Source organism: Sturnus vulgaris, chromosome 2 (assembly GCF_052056855.1).
Source record: "Sturnus vulgaris isolate bStuVul1 chromosome 2, bStuVul1.hap1, whole genome shotgun sequence".
In the NCBI taxonomy this organism is placed as follows: Eukaryota; Metazoa; Chordata; class Aves; order Passeriformes; family Sturnidae; genus Sturnus; species Sturnus vulgaris.
In genome coordinates, this window is record NC_142244.1 from 24008926 (window position 1) to 24023359 (window position 14434).

Below are 14434 nucleotides of genomic sequence, written 5' to 3' on the forward strand. Positions count from 1 at the left end.
TATTGCTGATTTTACATTGGGAATTTTAGGAGTAAGTAGTTAAAAGTATTCAGAGACATTACTGAAAGTATCCATGTACACAGCAAGAAAAAGTTGGTGGGAAGGTCCCCCATTTTCTCTTTCTCCTTGTCCTTCTTTTTTTTTTTTCCCTTTTCCCTTTTTGGCAAGAAGAAAAAGGAAGATACTGACAAAGAAAAATGAAAATAAAAGTATTGATTTGATGATCCCTTTCCAAAATAAAATTTTTGAGAAGAAGCAGCCTTATAGATTGTAAAGTATAGCTGTAAATACATACACACGTAAATGCTGCTATTACATAAAGTTCCAATAAAATGTATAAAAATTCTAAATACACCGAAGCAGACAAAGTACAGTTAAAACTTCAGCTGCTGGAAAAATAATAGTAAAACTATTAAGAATTTGAAAAAAAAATCATATCTTTTATATGAATTTAAACTTAGGATGTGACACAGAGAATGTTGATTTAATTTAGGAGTTGTAAGGTTAATAAAGCTGATTCACTGGCAGAGAATTCAAATGCACATTGCATCTTCCTAAACCTTTTAAATTGTTTTGAGTATGTTTTGGTAAGGCTCTGGAATAAGCCAACTTGTCAAGGGAACCTGCATCTAAGTGAAAGCCAGTATTTAGTACATGACTCAAAATCATAAATTACGAGATGCATTAGTCCAGCAGAGCAAGGAACCACAATTTCAGGGAACATAAAAAGAAATAATTTTCAGAATATGCAGTACACAACTTCAGCCCTCATTTAACATGAGTTTTCATGGACACTGACTACACTTCAGGAAAGCACTTGTGGACTTGTTCAGTGTTTTCAGGAAAGCTGAAAGCACCAGGCATCAGAGAGAACTCAGATCGAAGTCTGCTTCAATGTGCCTTGCCTATTGTGAGGAAAAAGGCAGCACTAGGCAAGCTCAGGTACCGGAGCTGCACACAGGCCCACACTGATATGCTGAACACTGTGATGATGTGCCGTGCACCGGTGTGTTTTGCAAACTGATTTTAAGTGATTGATAATTTTGATCGGTGATTCTGGACTCTTGGAATTCTTGGTCTCTGTGGAAGGTCAGATTCTTCCTCAGGGCTGGTTTAACTTAATAGGTGATATGTTGGGCTTCAAGCACTGGCATTTAACCAACACCTTCAGTGACAGCACGTAGGCTGGAACCATCACTTTGTACCAAGTGACCTGCAAACTGAGAGCCTTTACCAAGAGTCAGAGGGCACAGACGTTTACTGTGACATTCCCATGACAACGTGCTCACCAGTATGGAGAACAACACAACAGTAAATAAAACCTGTTCAGTTCTTTTCTACAGGAAGAAATCTCAGGTGAAGAAAGACTACCTCAAGTGAAGATGCCATCACTTATACATGCCAGATTTGGCCTTGACATGGTATGTGAACCTACAGCAAGATTTGAATTTTACAATTAGCTTCACATATTCCAATTAGTTTCTCAAGCTGCACAGAAAGCAGAGGAAGCTCAATAGTAAGACAAGAGTGAGCTTTTGAAAAAACATTATAAGGAATAATTGTGCTCTGGAGAATTTATTTATTTACTAATGCAAACAGTACACACTGAGATAACATCTGGCAGTGTTTATTACAATGAAACCCAATCAATACTTCTGTCTACTACAATATCTGTCCACAAAATAGTAATTCCTTCTGGCATCCACAAGAAATATTCAACTATCTATTCCAGTAGCATCTGTCAGCAAAAACAGACATAATTCTTCTTTTAGAAAGAATTAGATACCTAGATACCTAGATACAAGAATGATGGTGGAAAACTGGAGAGAGAGATGCAGTAGCATCACAAAGAACATTAGAAATTAATAAAATCATAGAAATGAAATTTCAAACCTTTGAAATGTTTTGGGTTGGAAGCGACCTTCAGGATGATATTGTTCCGTCTTGTTCCCCCTGCCATGTGCAGTGACACCTTCTACTAAAGCAGGTTGCTCAAAGCCCTCTCCAGCCTGGCCTTAAACACTTCCAGGGATGAGGCATCCACAACATCTTTAAAGAATTTCGAAAAGCAACAGATCCCAGATCTTTTTTCTTGTGCCTCAGGGGAGAGTCCTGGAAAGTTGAACCTGAGTCAGCAGTGCCCTGGAGCCAGGAGGGGCAACCCTGTCCTGGGAGGCATCAGGCACAGCATCACAGGCGGGCAAGGGAGGGATTGTCCTGCTCTGCTCTGAGCTGGGGCAGACTCACCTCGAGTGCTGGGGACAGTTCTGGGTGCCACAATACAAGATGGAGAAGGGCCTTGAGGGGGGCTGTGAGGAGGGGCTGAGGGCACTTGGTCTGCTCAGCCTGGAGGAGACTGAGGGGAGACCTCAGTGCAGTTACAGCTTCCTTGGCAGGGTGAGAGCAGGGGCAGGCACTGATCTCTGCTCTGCAGTGATCGGTGACAGGACTTGAGGGAGTGGCCTGAAGTTGTGTCAGTGGACATTTAGGTTAAGTATTACAAAAAGTTTCTTCACACAAAGAGTGGCTGAGCACTGGAACAGGCTCCCCAGGGAAGTAGTCACAGCACCAAGCTTGACAGAGTTCAAGAAGTATTTGGGCAATGATCTTGGACACATGGTGTGACTCTTTGGGTGTCCTGTGCAGGACCAGGATCCTTGTAGGTCCCTTCCACCTCAGGACAGTCTATGATTCTATGAGTATTTTTGCTAGTGAACTGCTAGGCCTTTTGAGCCATTTTAAAGCCGTAAGTAAAGGGAGAAAAATTGACTTCTCATTTCTTTTTGAAATCAGGATTCAAAAAGAAGTGATACTGAACCTTTCCACATAATAAAAATCCAAAAATAAATTTGTTTTTAAAGTTCTGTGTATTAGAATTTCCAAGTAAGCCCTTTCATTTTTTGCTATTTCTGTATTTGCATTATTGCACATCACTGTAGAAAAACTAGCAGTGTTTCGTGCAATGAAAAAAGTCACTATGCATTAGCTTAGTTCTTACTGAACCTTCACCTTTCTGAAATTTAAGTGCCTCTTGCAGTCTAACAAATAGATTGACGTGCAATGAGATTACATTACTACTTACTTCTCACATAATTAAGCAAAACATAACAAAACCACACCAAAAAAATCAATACTATTATTTTTCTCCTTACAATTTTAATTGCTATAATTTTACTTTTGCTGAAACAGTCATTTCCAAAGAAAAACTGTCTGATTAATGTGACTATACATAAAATAAACATACATTTGCCCCTGTTTAATTTCACATTTTGCTGGCTCATTGTTCAAGGCATTGCTGTTTGTACAGGACCTAGAGGTGAAATAAGACCTTCTGTGCTACACCAAATCTTGAGGCATGGGCTATGTTCAGAAGTTATTGTGGTGATATGTAACCTTTTTGCCATAAAAACTTCACTTTGAGAAGGTAATTGGGATTGTAAGAAATGGGGAGAGCTGGGAGAAGAGGGGACACAATTTCTTTTCATCTCTCCTGGTCTAGATCTACTGGGCAGAGGAGAGCACATTTTAATTTAGACTGGTACACTGAGCAGCCCCTGTATGCCATTATATGATGCCTGTTTCTATAATTTGTGTTTGGTAAGATTTGCGCTAGAATTTCTTTTTAAGCTTCTTACTATTTCTTGCCCTCCACACCAATAATGTCTTACTAGAACCCAAAAGTCCTAATGACATGGCCATTAAGAATGAAGGGGGGAGGAATTATAATAATAGTGCTATATTGGCAAAGCGGTGAAAGAAAACAAAACCTGACCTTGCAAGCACTGGAACTCGTGAAAATCCCACTAAAGTAAATGAAGTCCCTATTTAAAGGGCAACAGTACCACCCCCACTGCTATCCATTTAGCCACATGTATTTGTGCTACACTTGCAAATACACAGAATATTTGACCTAGCTTTAAGTGAGAAGACTGATATTTCAAAAGTGCAGAACAGGTTCCATTTCTATATTTAAAGAAACACAGGACAAATGCAGACTGGGTTCTGAAAGCTCTCAACTCTGACCAAGATCAGCACAGGAGTTTCCACTTGAATATCAGTGATGCAGAGGAATAAAAAGGCCAAACTGGGACAGAGACTGGGACTTTTACACCTGCATTCAGGGCAAGCAAGAGCCCAGCCCCAGTTCAGCAAAGAATTGGTCTGTCTGAACTGTATATGAAATTTTCCAATTCCTCATCAACTCCACAAACCGAAGAACTATATTGTAAGTTAGTTTTAAAACTGAGATAGGTAAAATGGGGGAAGGGAATAATTTCTAACCAATATAGTCTTGTAACCTTTCATAAAAGAACTCCAAACCACCTGAAAATAGGAATAAATCCAAAATAAACCTTCATTTAACCACTACTGGTCACATACATGCATGCGACAAATTTTATGTCACTTTGGTGTTAAAACAGGATAAATCTAGTTGTTTCAAGAAAAAAAAAATAGGCTCTCTAAAGAAAGCAGGATGTATTTATTTTACCACTTTTTCTTACCAAAATGTAAAACCTTTTCCTCTCCATCAGTTAAGGAAAGTCCTGCATTTCCAGCAGGACATCAGCCAGAGCAGTTGGTGTCTGTTCCTCACCTGGGGCAGGACTTTTGGAGAGGGGGGAAAGATGAATATATAAATGCATCAGACATACCATAACGCAACCCATGTAAAGGCCCAGCTCAAGTACATATGTTTGCAATGATTCCTGTCTCCACTGAAAGGAATGTAGAAGAATCTCAGGGATGTTTTTTGGGCCAGGACTTCCCTCTTTATCTGTAAAAGAAGTGATCAGAAAATGGCAGCACTTCATCCAGAAATGGTGTGCAGAGATCTGGCATGGAGTAGAGGTGATAATTATATTTGCATCATCACTCTGAGCATTACAAAGAACACTGACTTTGTCACATCATTTACCTGCAGCCCTGAATTCCACCCAGTTCTACAGCTCTGAGTTCCTAGCTCTAGGAAGCAGCACAGGGGAATTACAAAGTCCTATCCCACTCAGACAGTGGGACCAAGTACTGGCAGCAGTAGAAGTGAGACTTAAGTGTTTCATAACATGGATGTTCAGGCTTCCCACCATGTCAACAAAGAAAAAGCAGGGAGAAAAGCCTACTACCCTTTCTAAACTTCTACCAGTGCACCCATGATTAATCACAACACAGCTTTGAGAATAAGTTCAGCATTAAATAAAGAAATTCTATTTTGTTATACAGTATATTTCTTTTAAAAGAAATAGAAGCATAAGGAGCTTAAAGAATATCTACTATATGGTATAGATACATACTAAATATTATGACAGAAATAGTGTAAGATATTTTTAGAAATTAAATGCTTTTAAATGTAATTAAGTAATAATGAAGACAATCACATGGAAAACTGTGCCACTGACAGTCTTACAATACAGGGACATCAAAATTGTTTTCCACCATTCTAAGGCACAGGAAATTTCTGCCTATCTCATGTTGATGAAAGGCAAATTCTACAAGGGAGTAGAAAATGCATTCATTAAAAAGTAAAATGTACCTAGCACATTTGGAATTCTCTAGGACATGAACGGATTGCAGTATGGAAAAATATCTTGCTGGTAAGAAATCCTGTCCATGGAAGAATCACCAAGTGTTTAGTGTCTAGAGCTTCCCTCTGGTTGCCTCTAGGCTGAATACCATCCAACAAGATGCTTCCCTTTGCCCTTAATACATTCCAAGTACTAGACAAAGCCCCTAACTCTGAGGTTTGAATTCCATTTGGAGTCCTGCACCTAAATGTTACTGCATCTAGCTTTGGACCTCGTCGCACAGTGTCCCCTCTCACCACCTATTTCCATATCTTTGCAACAGTATGAGATTTGCATATGAGAAGACACTGATGTTTTGAGCACCACAGAAGTTCAGGGTTCAATACCAGTCCAAAAACATATCTATTTATATCTTTAATAGATTATAATCATAACTATTAGTTGGGATTATCTTCCTACACTAAGAATTTTCCTGAACTCTTGCCAAAGGACAGTTCCCTGAACAGGGCAGGAAAACACTTGCGGTGACCATGACTGGTATCCTAAGAAACTAAGTCTTTGCTAGACATCTAGAGCTGTACTAATATCTGAATGTTCTCTCTTCAGTGCTGTTCTGGAGCCATGAGTGTCAGCACATAAGCAAAAGAACACCACAGCATAATAAAGACTGCTGAAGTGAACAAGAGTTTGTTATGATAAATGTGTTCTTGAATGGCAAGTACGATCAGAGGAAGGGCAGCTGTAGCTGTAAAGGAGCAATATTTTCTAAGCCACAGACACACACACGAAGAAGCTGAGAAGTAATAATACGCCAATTTCTGACACAGGAAGAAACCACAAATGGGATCATTTCTGGAGTGATGTCACGTGGCCAAGAGTCACCAAGACAAATTAAATAGCATTGAAGCCCTGACAAAAGTAAAAAGAATAATCCTTTTATTCCTGCAGGACTTGAACAGTTATGAAGAATCAAAACTTCTACATTCAAGTGCCACCCATGAGCATCACTACTTATACAACCTTGCCTATTGACTCAGAGATTTTTAACTTCTATTCATGCTATACTTCCAGTCAAGTTGATAAACTAATTCTGTACCTTGCTGGTCACCTGGTTCCTGGCTCCCTCAGCATCCCCTCTCTCTGCATTCCTCAGGCATTTGTGATGCCCTGACTGCTGGAATTTCCCTGTGGTTGCTAACAACGTGCAGGCTAAAGCTGTTAGTAAGGCACTAAGTTCGCCTCAAAGGATGATTATTTTAGAGCTGTTTGCATCAGTAATCCAGTATCACTTGTTCTGGGGAAGTGACAGCCACTCAGACGTAAGAAGGTTAGTTGTGTATTAAAACAGGGCAACAGACATGACAAAACAGATTATCCTCTTCACTAGAAACTCTAATGAATGGAAAAAGGAACTGTGAAGAGACAAGAATTCATCTGTCTCTGACTCCAGTTCTTCCACTGATGGTTTGATCTTACAAACTCTATACATAGGAACTGTGCCACTATACCCCACCTAAATGAACTGAGGCTGCATGATCATGATCTAATCTGGTTTGTATTCAGAGAGGACATGCAGTGATCTGGTGCACAATTCCTATCATTGCTGATGAGAAATGTATACCTTATTCTTGAAACGGTTCTTCTGGTAAGAGTCACAGGATTCTTGATTACTTTTTGCAAATCTTGGAAGAAATGAGATAACACTCTTCCATTCTACAAAAGATTTTAATTATTCAAAATTTCAATAAGAACACTGCATGAACTAGAATGAAACTTCTAAGGAAATACGATGAAAAAAACAATCTGCCAAAGAAAGCAACAGGTTCAAAAAATTGTTAATGCAGGTTTTGACTCAGAGATGCCTTCAGTTATTGCTGACACCAAAACATTTTGCACAGTCACATACTTCTTTTTTGTTATTTAGAAATAAACAAGCAAAACAAAAATTTTGATCTCTTTCATGCCAGTGGAAACTGTTAAAAACAACAGACCGATTTTGGCACAACAGATTAAAATCGCTTCCTAATCTATTATCTAGATACTTCAGGGGCAGTAGCAGGAAAGAGGGCAGTAAGAATGAGATCCTCTGTAGTAAAATTCAGAGCTAGGCAATTTAGCCTAGTGAAGAAAACAGACCAGAAAATTTCAGACCGCCCTACATCAGACTCTGGAATTTAAAATGATTCAGCGAGAGTGTCCTCAGGGACACTGATGTAAATACAGAGTAACCACAATGCCTTTCTCTGGAGTCCCTCCCATTATACACTGGTTTTGCTAAACAATTTCATTTCAGATAGAACAAAATAGGAGTACTTCAGAAAAGGCCAGGTCTGTGTTGCTTTTTTCCCTTTCATAGTTTATCTAATGACATCTCTAGTCTGAGATAACCTTGCTTGCTCAATAATATTTACTCTTTATTTTATCTTGAAGCAGAGTAGCAAATGCTTTGATAAATGGAGTGAAAGATTTTCCACTTTCACCATAACATCTTCAGGTGCTGAAATTCTGAAGTGTTTTACTGCAACTTGCTACAGCAGTGCCATGCAGGGAATCAATGCTTATATTCCCATGCCTTTTTAACATGAGTGAATCACAGCCCATACTCCTTTATATACTAAAACAACCGCCCACCAGAGAGCCATTTTCCTATCCTCATCTATTCTGGCCACTATTCTGCAAAAACAAGAGCTTCCATCTGTGAAAAAAATCATGATTCTACCCATTTGTACTCTACAGCTGATGCCCTTAACCTCCAGACCTACAATATACAAACAAGGCCCCACACAATACCTCCACCTCCCCAAAAAACCCTTAAACATTTGTAAGAAAACAAAAAAACCCACGAGAGACTTAAAAAATAATGCCCAACTCCTTTTCTCTGCTAAGTTGTGAATGAGACTGATTAAAACCAACCTGAGAACTAAAAAAATTTCCTTAGTTCTTGGCCAACTGCATTTTGAGATTCAAAGTTTCATTAAGTGAAAATATCTTTCTAGGATGTTCGCATGAAAATTCAGAAAACAGGCAATCAGAAGAAAAGAGAGACAATTGCAGAGCTCTTAATCTCCTGAGACATTTACCTTTTTGTAGCAGCTTTACTCCAGCCTCATTACATATTGGCTCTGATCATCAATCCTATTTGCAACTTTCAACTGTCTCCATGTTCCTCAAAGGAGCTTGTATCAGGCAATACCTGGAGTGTCTTCATTAATCCAAATTTTAAAAACTGGTAACTGAAACAAATCAATATTTGGACACTGACTGGAAAGAAACCCCTGCACCACGACGGAAAATGTCTTTCTGTGTCTATAAGACTCCCTCCTCTGTCCTTCTCTAAAAATGAAGGGTCAAAGCAAAATGCTGGCAGCCCAATGAAATCTTTGAAGACACAGTGTGCTTTCCAGTTATGAGAGGATGGAAAAATTAAAACCCTGGAGATCTTTTGGGAACATGAGGCTTTATTATCAAGAATGTACTCATCACATACCAACATTCCCAAATGGTACACTGAGTCAGATAAATGCCAGGGAGTAACAGAACCCATCCAGTTTGGTCTTCTGACTTATGGGAAGTTCTAGCACACTCTGAGAAGTGGTTTTCCAAGCCACTCCTTAAAAAAGAAATCTCCCCTGCTTCCATAGTACCTATAGGGTGTGTGTTCCAGCATTTTACAGCCCATACAGTCTGAACATGGCTCCTAATATCTAACTTGGTAATTTTCACTGCTTGTTGAACTGATTTCTTTAGGTCTTTCTCCCAGTGGACATGAAGAACAATTAATCACTGTGCTCCTGATTATAAATTTTCACTCACTAGATTTTTTTATTTTTTTTTAGCATATTCTCCTTAAGGTACAACAAAAGCAACACTTTCAGAAGCATATAATATCAGGTAGGTCTCCTACATATCCTCTTGCCCCTGGGCCAGATAACAATCAACCAGTTTCTGCTTTCTCCACAGTTTTAACTCTAGGACAATTACTGCCTTGACAAACATTTTTGACCTCTCCACATTTCCATTGGGACTCCACAGGTAGAAATCAGGGCAGAATTTATCCCCATGAGTTTCTGGATTAATGCCTTGGTAAAGGAAGGGGAAAAGGCAAAATTAATTCTCCCTGTTAGTGCGCTAACGCTACTCCTCAGGGATAGTTGGCCCCAAGACATTGTTCAAAGCAAGCACACTTCCAATACTCATTTCACATTTGCAGCACAGCTTCTACAAGCCAATAAATGCATCAAAAAAAAAGGCTTAAACTCATGAGAGTCTACATTTTGTCAGAGGACCAGGAACTGGGAATGGACTTAAAGCCCATCTTAGACCTGAAATTCAAGCTAAAACAGCAAGTAAAGGAGGAAAGGACAAGTCCCAAATTCATCAGGAATTGTGAGGATTCTTGCACTCTAAAGAAGAGTTGTGCATGTAGTGTTTGTTTGTTGCTTCAACACTCTTCCTTCATATAAAAGCAGTGCTGTGATGGACAAAGGCCTTCCCCACCCTGACATCCTGACGCTACACATGCAGCCTGCACTCTGGGACGCCAGCTTACTGTGTCACATTGGCTTGGGTTCTGCCTCTTCCTTTCCTTACGCCTGCAAGCTCAATTGAACTTATGAAAATTCAAATTGTCTTCTGTCTGTTTCATATATCATCAGCAAACAATCACTAGACAAAACGAATTTGCTCTCTGTAATTTGGAGGTTACACAAATGCCTCTGCTGTATAATGCAAAAAAAAAAAAAAAAAAAAGGAATAAAGTTTGCAAGGTTAACTCAGCATGGAGGAAAGCAGCAAAGAAACAGAGAGAGAACACAAAGAATAAAATACTCAGAAGTGGGGAGAGTGACATAAGAAATACTTCTGTAAATTGGAGTTGGCCTTGCTACTTTTGAGTGATGGGATTAAACAAAGGCACAAGCAAGTTGTGAAAGATCACCCCCAAGAGTGGCTGTATCACCATTCCTCATGATTTGTCTACACAACATACTTATTAGTAATAACAATGGTTACTGTTTATCCCCTAAGAGCTCTGCAAACACAAAATCACAAATTCAGTGATGTTCACAGAGCTGTATCAGTTTGAACCAGATTGAAAGAGTGACTTGCTGAACGAGGCACAGTGAGGTTATATGACTTGTCCAATGCCACTCATTGATCCAGTATCCATAAAGATTAGAGCACTGGATCTCTTGGTCACTGATCAGATCAGACTGTGTGAAACTGAAACCTTGACAAATCAACCTCTTTTTAAATAAAAATAACATGTCATATACTCCTTATTGCCCTCAGCCCATGGCTAAAACTATTGCTTTGAAAGCACATCTTTTTCTACCACACGCAGTATGTGTGCTGTCATCGTCTCATTCCAAAATCATGCAGACACTTGAGTGTGGGCAGAGGTACCTCCTCATGCTTGACTTAATCCTATTAGGGGTTAGTTGCAAACAGCAAAGTACACACATCCACATCCTTAAAGTTGAGTATTTGAGTAGTCCCATTGACCTCAATAGATCTGCTTGCCTATCAGCCCACATGACTAGTTCAGAGAACCCAACAAAACAAGAATCCAGCCCACAGACCTCTTGCATTAGGAGAATATCTGCGCCACATTAAGCAAGTGGAGTTTTTCATGCAACTGTCTGACAGATGTTCAGGTGATGTTTATCTTAATGTTTTTTCTAATGCCATGTACCAACTATTTTTTATTAGACAAAATTTGGCTCATCTTATATTAATCACTCGATTTAGGGACATTCCTACATTAAAGCAAGATTTCCACAGTTTAATTAAAGAAATAAATGACAAAACAACAAAGAGAAAAGAATATGGCTTGCCCTTTCTCTTTGCTGTTTTTTGGGTTAATACAGGATAGCCCAAATGCCAAGTTCACCTTGTTAAGGGTCTTACAAATAGAAACCTGATTACAGCAAACATACAGGAAACAAAAGAAATCCTTAAAGCATACCTTCCTCTATAAAAAGTGCCACTATTTTTATTGTGTCAAGCAACTACTTATATGGACACAACGTACAGCAAGAACCACGTCCTCATTTTACAGGATATATGTGCTTATGTAAAACTTTCCTCACCTTGTTTTTCTATGTTCCAGAGATGCCAAGGCTACAGAACTTAAAAGCAGCTACAAGTTTAAAAGTTGGGGGTTCGTGGGGGTTTTTTTTGTTGTTGTTAGTGTAGCTTCTTTTGTTAGTTTGTTGTGGGACACATATTGAGAAAGTAAGAAAATTACAGCCTGAAAAATATTCCAGGCTGGAGCTTTTCAGCTCCGTTCCCAGCCGATAAGCTGGTCCAGTTCAAGGCTAAGGAGAATTTCTCCCAGGGTGATAATTTGGTCAAAATAAAAAGGAATTAATAACAAGACAGAACACCTGCTGTGGTGTGTGACCAGGCCCTGGGAATGGGGTGTCTTCTCTCTGAACCAATCACCTTTTCTCTACTCTTGGAATTGCGAGTCATGCTATAAAACCAAGTGTCTTTCTAAATAAACTTGTCTCTTTCTTCCTGTCATGAAAGACGACCATGTAGCTGTGCATCTTATTTCCGCCGCACTTAAAGGGTTAAAACCCCTTTCCACGGCTCCAGTTTGTTTGTGTTTTTTTAAAGCTATTAGCACAAGAAACTCAAGGATTAAAAATATGGCCCTTTATTTCATGGAATGGAAAGAAGACTTAGACAGAACAGTCTTAGGAATCATGATCCCACACTCCATTGGCAGTTTGACCACTGATTTACTTGGACCTTGAGAAAGCTGCTCAACATCTCTGTGTGGATGCACTTGACACTCTTGATAAAAAAAGGAAACCAAAAATATTTCCTAAACGTAAGTTTTACACTTGTGTATTTATTTCCCCTTCAAAATCTAGAGTCTCATATAACTAAAAAAAGCTCATCCAGCCAGCCTCAATTGCAACTCTTATTTTGCCTTGGGCTTAGTGCAGGTCTTGTGACCATCTGGATCCTAAGGATTCGAGGAACTTGCCTTTAATTCCCTCTTACACTGCTGCTGCATTTTGGAAAGAGAATTAATCCTGCTTTCCAGGAAAGTTTTTCCTGGTTGTTCACACTAAATTGCAAGACAAGCATGAAATTTGTACTCTCAGATTCAGGAGTTCCCCCATTCTTCCCTGAACACCTCCCTTTAAATTTCTGCTGGACCCAGCAAATCCACGAGAGTTTTCAGTTCGGCTCACCAGTGTAATTGCAAGGTTAACCTCTGGTGGCCAAGGAAGCTGCTCACATTCAGCAGTGAAGAGCAGAAAATGTTAAATACCATTCACTGGCCACAGCCTGCAGTTAATACACAATATTTAAACAACACAATGGCATGGCCCTTGCCAGTAATGTAAAAACATAGTGGAGTAGAGCCAGAATAGCACAATCTGCCTGTCTGAGTCATGCTTGGCGCTGTGTGCTGGAGGGGCAGGCTTTAGCTGCCCACAGTGTAACTGTACCCTCCAGCTAGTTTACAATAAAACATCAAAATACATTAAAAAGTGGGGGTGGGGGGTGGTGGTAAAGGCATGATAAATCCCCTCTAATAGTTAAAATATTTTAAAACTGGAGTACAAAACTACCACTTTGGAAGAAGGCTCTGGATTTCATTACAGACTGCACATTTTGATCTTAAACAAAAAAAAACCCTGACTTTGCTTTGTAATATTCCACAGCTTTGTACTGTTCAACTGAAATCAATCTTTTTCCTTCTTTCTACAAGCTTCTGGATTTTTCATATATTATTTAATTTGATTAAGAGTATCTGAATCTGCTATATTTTCCAATCCTCTTTTGCATGCCCGTTGTTCAGTCACAGAAGCGCCAAATTTTAATTAACCCAAATACGTTCAATAAACAGATTCTAAATAAAGGTAGATCAGAGTGATGTACAATCTGACTTGCATTTATGGAATAACTATGCTCTTAGAAAAAGACTCCTTTCTCGCTGAGACATAGATGTTATTTTGACTGTTTTGTTGTGTCACAGCAGAGATGAATTAGCATTTCTGCCTTCATCTGCCCCCTAAAGAAGTTGAAGTCCCCTGTGATGTCATCTGAAAGTGGTTTGTTTTTTTCTCATACAAAGAAGAAGAATTTGTTACGACATCACGAGAAGAGAATAAACTGTATTTTTTGCTATAAGGAATCTTCTGCTACTTTCTGTTATCTCTGCACCAATGTGCAGAAATCTTCACTGACAAAGCAACAGCAACTGTAAGTCAACAGAGATGCACAGTATTCCTAATACTATTCAAAACAAAGCAGGAAAGAATGATCTATTCAGTGCTCTGAAATTAAAGATCTGCAAGATGTAAGTTCCTTTTTAATTTTTAAATAAAACATCCTTTGAACTTCTAAATCCCATTTAAGGGGACTCTGACCTTTATCCAAGACCAGCTACTGTGCTAACACTTTGGATGCATATAGAAGAAATATACGGACAAAAGGTACCAGAAAAGCTTTTACTTACAGGAATGCAGTGTGGCTTAATCTTTTTGTTTTTAAGGTGCAGTGATTTCAGCATCTACAATGTAACTTCAGGCAGTCTGAAAAGAAACAGGTTAAAATCTCTTTCAGTTATAATTGGTATTTCAGATTTAATTAAAAATTAAACTTTCATAATGTTTCACCATCCAAAGCAATGCATTATCAGTCAAGCGTAGCCTTTTTTTTTGTTCAAAGAAGCTCTTCCCAGAGTAGATGCAATGAAAGAAAAAGGGAAAAAGGCAATTGAGAGCAGCAAAATGTATTTCTTCAGCAAAAGATCTCTGAATAATTTGGAAAGAAGCCTTCTGCCACTTAATTTTAACAATCAACCTTATACTAATTAGAAAAAAAAGAAACCACAATTAAAAAAGGACAGAAAAACACCACCACATACCAAAGACTGTGAGGATAAAAAT

At 38.9% G+C, this 14434-nt stretch overlaps 1 protein-coding gene across 27 annotated transcripts in view; it reads right to left on the reverse strand.

The window, feature by feature from the left end:
* The window catches only part of ZBTB20 (zinc finger and BTB domain containing 20), a 504648-nt gene that overhangs the window by 328807 nt on the left and 161407 nt on the right, over positions 1 to 14434 (reverse strand). For 26 of the 27 annotated variants that reach the window (XM_088158952.1, XM_088158933.1, XM_088158947.1 and 23 more), the window contains one exon: positions 14002 to 14077. The gene's annotated coding sequence lies outside the window, so the exon portion shown is untranslated. Of the gene's footprint in view, positions 1 to 8599; positions 9858 to 14001; positions 14078 to 14434 lie in introns of those variants that run through there. The other variant, XM_088158957.1, reaches the window with a different exon arrangement.